General features: G+C 39.5%; 1 pseudogene; it reads right to left on the minus strand.

Annotated features, from left to right (window-relative positions):
* Nucleotides 1-1,306: 1,306 nt before the first annotated feature.
* LOC147816094 (small subunit ribosomal RNA) lies at nt 1,307-2,225 on the minus strand (annotated as a pseudogene; the record flags this gene model as incomplete).
* Between the last annotated feature and the right edge of the window lie 4,464 nt (nt 2,226-6,689).

A 6,689-nucleotide genomic window follows, 5' to 3' on the forward strand; every position in this document is an offset into this window, starting at 1 on the left:
TCAAATAAGGTCTTAAAAAAAAAATTTTTACTTAATGATTCGAAAGACTCGATTCAAAGTACGAAATTCGCACACACGATCAAATAAGGTCTTAAAAAAATTTTTACTTAATGATTCGAAAGACTCGATTCAAAGTACGAATTTCGCACACACGATCAAATAAGGTCTTAAAAAAAAAATTTTTACTTAATGATTCGAAAGACTCGATTCAAAGTACGAAATTCGCACACACGATCAAATAAGGTCTTAAAAAAAATTTTTACTTAATGATTCGAAAGACTCGATTCAAAGTACGAAATTCGCACACACGATCAAATAAGGTCTTAAAAATTTTTTTTTTACTTAATGATTCGAAAGACTCGATTCAAAGTACGAAATTCGCACACACGATCAAATAAGGTCTTAAAAAAATTTTTTTACTTAATGATTCGAAAGACTCGATTCAAAGTACGAAATTCGCACACACGATCAAATAAGGTCTTAAAAAAAATTTTTACTTAATGATTCGAAAGACTCGATTCAAAGTACGAAATTCGCACACACGATCAAATAAGGTCTTAAAAAAATTTTTTTTAAAGGTTTTAAAGCTTGAATGAAGCTTTACAAACCTTCCAGTCAGAGGACGAGTCTCAATAGATCGCAGTATGGTAGCTGCTCTACTACGTACAACACCCAGACTAGTACCTAAGTCGTCTACAGACGATTTGGCACCCGCGCATCACACCCACAGGGTTGGACTCGGAGCCGAGAGCGCGCGGTCTAGGCGCCCCCTAGAGTGCTCCAAATCGAACAGGCCTCGTCGCCGGGGTATTCCGCCCGCAAGGGGCGGTAGTACGCCCCGGCTAACTTTGCCCATCGACGCGACGGATGCGAACGGTATCGTTGCAGTGACTAGACGGGACTCTGACTTAGAGGCCTTCAGTCATTATGCCACAGATGGCATCTTCGCTCCATTGGTCATTCGACCCACCTCATGTACTAAAAATTTACCAACCACGTGTTCCAAGTGAACCCACAATGCGCCAATCACATTCAGAGACTAGAGTCGTTTTGCGTTCGAGAGTTTCAAATCAAGAGTTTTCCTCCGAGAAGGGGGAAAATGCGTCGGCACCAACGGGGCGGGGAGCTCTCTCAGGTCGAGCACCCTCTTCAAGCCTAGCCCTGCAAAGGACCTCCCTCTTCCCCAGGACGAAGGGATGGGAAACAGGCACGCCCACACGGCACTGACAGTTGCGGTCGAGGCGGGGATCGCCATGGAAGGATCCCCGGGCGTAGGCCGATGTCGGAGCCTACTCGCACACATCTTTAATTGTCCTTCCGCAGGTTCACCTACGGAAACCTTGTTACGCGTTAACTTCCTCTAAATGACCAAGTTCGATCAACTTTCCGGCACGCCGGCTCGACCCGGAGGTCAGCCAGAGCGCCAGTCCGAGGACCTCACTAAATCATTCCATCGGATGTTGCGACGGGCGGTTTGCACAAAGGGCAGGGACGTAATCAACACGAGCTGATGACTCGTGCTTACTGGGAATTTCTCGTTTAAGGCAGATATTTACCATTATTCCAGTGATGCCCTTCCGTCAATTCCTTTAAGTTTCAGCTTTGCAACCATACTTCCCCCGGAACCAAAAAGCTTTGGTTTCCCGGAGGCTGCCCGGCGTGTCATTTGAGGAACACAGCCGGATCGGTGGCTGGCATCGTTTATGGTTAGAACTAGGGCGGTATTTGATCGCCTTCGAACCTCTAACTTTCGTTCTTGATTAATGGAAACATTCTTGGCAAATGCTTTCGCAGTAGTCCGTCTTGCGACGGTCCAAGAATTTCACCTCTAGCGTCGCAATACGAATGCCCCCGTCTGTCCCTCTTAATCATTACCTCGTGTTCCGAAAACCAACAAAATAGAACCGAGGTCCTATTCCATTATTCCATGCACCATTATTCATGCGTCATGCATACTTTGAGCACTCTAATTTTTTCAAAGTAAAATTGCCGAAACCGAACGACAACCGGTAAAGATCATCGGACAATTTCGGCGGCAATGCTCAGAACAGGCAGTGACCACCGGTGGGCGGACCACCCGTCTGGAACTAAGATCCAACTATGAGCTTTTTAACCGCAACAACTTCAATATACGCTTTTGGAGCTGGAGTTACCGCTGCGGCCGCAGCAGACTTTCCCTCCGTCTTTGATACAAGCATATGACTACTGGCAGGACCAACCATGTTACTTTCACGTTCAGTGAGCGTTCGAAGCGGCGCTTCGAATCTCAGAGGTGGTGGTGCCCCCGGCTGGCGAGGGCGCCGGACCCGGCATGACGGCCGGATCCCCGTTCGCACAGATCGAACTAGAGCCTTCTTCCTCTAGTCGGTTCGAGACTCACTGCGTCCCCCTTGGCGTCAACGCCTGGACGCGAGAGTGCTCTGCCGTCGAGAGTCGTGCTCGCGCCGGAACAAACTGCAGAAAACCTCGTAAATGCTTCCATCACTGTTCAGTCTCCTCGCGGCTACAAACTACTGTCCGAGCTGCTACTGAATAGCCGAGGCCGTCGCTTTCAGTGAGGCAACCCCCGTCTGTGTCGAGACGAGAGCACTGCGTTTCTCAAACGCTCACTATGCCGCACAAAGGTCAAAGCTGGCGCGGCTACGGAACGACGTCCGAGCCACTCGCTGAAAAGCCGAGACCTTTTGTTTCCGTGAGGCGAGCCCTCGCCCTTGTCGAGACGAGAGCGTTGCGTTTCTTGAGACACGCTCACTGTGCCTCACATGTATAGTCCCGCACAAAGTTCATGTTCCAAGCGAAAGATTTTTCTCCCGGGCTGTGGCCGTCGACGTCCGCATCCCCAGCCTCTCACCGAGGAAATTTAAATTTGAACAGAAAACGCATATCGGCCTTTCCGGCCTCGCTCGGGCTTCGTCTCAGACTTCCCGTCGCCGGACTTAGAAGAATTTCCACAATTTTCGAGACTTAGAAAAATTTCGGAAAAAATTGGACTTTGACAAAAAAACACTCTAAAACTAATTTAAAAAAAAAGTAACTAAAAATTATTATTACATAATTATAATCAAAAATATTATTTATATACATTTATCATATATAAATTTCATATTAAAATAATTTAAAATAATTAAAAAAAAATAACATAAAATTATTATTATATAATTATATTACCAAATTTATATTATATAACTATTATTAAAAATTATATTTTTACACATTATATTATATACATTTTTTATTAAAAGATTTTAAAATTTAACTATTATTATACATCTTTTAAAACCAATTTTGATAATAAACACATTGCTGCGAACAACATTATATTTATATTATATTATAAAGTTTCTTCATTAGTACAATGTCAATAACTAATGTTTTTAGGCAACAATGTTACGATATTTGAAGTGTTTACGTCAGGTCTAACAGATCTTTCGAGTTTCTTTGCATAAGTGCTTTAATTGCTTAATTTGCTTTTTTTTTAGTCAGAAGTTTTCGGTACTTAGAAAAATTCTGCCGATTTCGGTACTCCCGGGCGTTGACCGTCGACGTCCGCATCCCCAGCCTCTCACCGAGGAAATTTAAATTTGAACGGAAAACGCATATCGGCCTTTCCGGCCTCGCTCGGGCTTCGTCTCAGACTTCCCGTCGCCGGACTTAGAAGAATTTCCACAATTTTCGAGACTTAGAAAAATTTCGGAAAAAATTTTCGGTACTTAGAAATATTCTGTCGATTTCGGCACTTAGAAAACATTCAGAAGTCTTCGGTACTTAGAAAATTTCTGACGTTGTCGGTACTTAGAAAAATTCTGCCGATTTCGGTACTTAGAAAAATTCAGTCGATTTCGGTACTTAGAAAAATTCTGTTGAATTTGGTACTTAGAAAAATTCCGTCGATTTCGGTACTTTGAAAAGACTCAGAAGTTTTCGGTACTTAGAAAATTTCTGACGTTTCCGGTACTTAGAAAAATTCTGATGATTTCGGTACTTAGAAAAATTCTGTCGATTTCGGTACTTAGAAACATTGTGTTGATTTCGGTACTTAGAAAAATTCTGACGATTTCGGTACTTTGAAAAGACTCGGAAGTTTTAGGTACTTAGTAAATTTCTGACGTTCTGCCTTTTTCGGTACTTTGAAAAGACTCAGAAGTTTTCGGTACTTAGAAAATTTTTGACGTTTTCGGTACTTAGAAAAATTCTGATGACTTCGGATCTTACAAAATTTCTGACCTTTTCGGTACTTAGAAAAATTCTGTCGATTTCGGAACTTAGAAAAATTCTGACCTTTTCTGTCCTTAGAAAATTTCTGACGTTTTCGGTACTTAGAAAACATTCAGAAGTTTTCGGTACTTAGAAAATTTCTGCCTTTTTCGGTACTTAGAAAATTTCTGACCTTTTCGGTACTTAGAAAATATCTGACGTTTTCGGAACTTAGAAAATTTCTGCCTTTTTCGGTACTTTGAAAAGACTCAGAAGTTTTCGGCACTTAGTAAATTTCTGACGTTCTGCCTTTTTCGGTAGTTTGAAAAGACTCAGAAGTTTTCGGTACTTAGAAAATTTCTGACGTTTTCGGTACTTAGAAAATTTCTGACCTTTTCGGTACTTAGAAAAATTCTTACGATTTCGATACTTATTAAACATTCAGAAGTTTTCGGTATCAGAAAAATTCTGCCGATTTCGGTACTTAGAAAAATTCTGTTGATTTCAGTACTTCGAAAAATACTGTCGATTTCGGTACTTAGAAAAATTCTGTCGATTTCGGTACTTAGAAAAATTCTGCCGATTTCGGTACTTAGAAAATTCTGACGATTTCGGTACTTAGAAAAATTCTGACGATTTCGGTACTTAGAAAAATTCTGGTGATTTCGGAACTTAGAAATATTCTGTTGATTTCGGTACTTAGAAAAATTCTGCCGATTTCGGTACTTAGAAAATTCTGACGATTTCGGTACTTGGAAAATTTCTGACCTTTTCGGTACTTAGAAAATTTCTGACCTTTTCGGTACTTAGAAAACATTCCGACGATTTCGGTAGTTAGAAAATTCTGACGATTTCGGTACTTGGAAAATTTCTGACCTTTTCGGTACTTAGAAAATTTCTGACCTTTTCGGTACTTAGAAAAACTCGGACGATTTCGGTACTTAGGAAAATTCTGTCGATTTCGGTACTTAGAAAAATTCCGTTGATTTTGGTACTTAGAAAAATCTGACGATTTCTTTACTTAGAAAAATTCCGACGATTTCGGTGCTTAGAAAACAATCAGAAGTTTTCGGTACTTAGATAATTTCTGTCGTTTTCGGTACTTAGAAAATTTCTGACCTTTTCGGTACTTAGGAAAATTCTGCCGATTTCGGTACTTAGAAAAATTCTAATGATTTCGGTACTTAGAAAAATTCTGATGATTTCGGTACTTAGAAAATTTCTGACCTTTTCGGTACTTGGAAAATTTCTGACCTTTTTGGTACTTAGAAAATTTCTGACCTTTACGGTACTTAGAAAAATTCTGACGATTTCGGTACTTAGAAAACAATCAGAAGTTTTTGGTACAAAGAAAATTTCTGACCTTTTCGGTACTTAGAAAATTTCTGACGTTTTCGTTACTTAGAAAAATTCTGATGATTTCGGTACTTAGAAAATTTCTGCTGATTTTGGTACTTAGAAAAATTCTGACGATTTCGGTTTTTAGAAAAATTCTGGTGATTTCGGAACTTAGAAAATTTCTGACCTTTTCGGTACTTAGAAAATATCTGACGTTTTCGGAACCTTGAAAAATTCTGTCGATTTCGGTACTTAGAAAACATTCAGAAGTCTTCGGTACTTATAAAATTTCTGACGTTTTCGGTACTTAGAAAAATTCTTACGATTTCGATACTTATTAAACATTCAGAAGTTTTCGGTACTTAGAAAATTTCTGCCTTTTTCGGTACTTTGAAAAGACTCGGAAGTTTTCGGTACTTAGAAAAATTCTGACGATTTCGGTATTTAGAAAACATTCAAAAGTTTTCGATACTTAGAAAATTTCTGACGATTTCGGGACTTAGAAAAATTCGGCCGATTTCGGTACTTAGGAAAATTCTGACGATTTCGGTTTTTAGAAAAATTCTGGTGATTTCAGATCTTTGAAAATTTCTGACCTTTTCGGTACTTAGAAAATATCTGACGTTTTCGGTACTTAGAAAAATTCTGTCGATTTCGGTACTTAGAAAAATTGTGTTGATTTCGGTACTTAGAAAAATTCTGACGATTTCGGTACTTTGAAAAGACTCGGAAGTTTTAGGTACTTAGTAAATTTCTGACGTTCTGCCTTTTTCGGTACTTTGAAAAGACTCAGAAGTTTTCGGTACTTAGAAAATTTTTGACGTTTTCGGTACTTAGAAAAATTCTGATGACTTCGGATCTTACAAAATCTCTGACCTTTTCGGTACTTAGAAAAATTCTGTCGATTTCGGTACTTAGAAAAATTCTGTCAATTTCGGTACTTAGAAAAATTCTGACCTTTTCTGTCCTTAGAAAATTGCTGACGTTTTCAGTACTTAGAAAACATTCAGAAGTTTTCGGTACTTAGAAAATTTCTGCCTTTTTCGGTACTTAGAAAATTTCTGACCTTTTCGGTACTTAGAAAATATCTGACGTTTTCGGAACTTAGAAAATTTCTGCACTTTTCGGTACTTTGAAAAGACGCAGAAGTTTTCGGC

This window comes from Parasteatoda tepidariorum, chromosome 2 (assembly GCF_982258835.1).
Source record: "Parasteatoda tepidariorum strain Cologne lab strain chromosome 2, Ptep-v5.0, whole genome shotgun sequence".
Taxonomy (NCBI): Eukaryota; Metazoa; Arthropoda; class Arachnida; order Araneae; family Theridiidae; genus Parasteatoda; species Parasteatoda tepidariorum.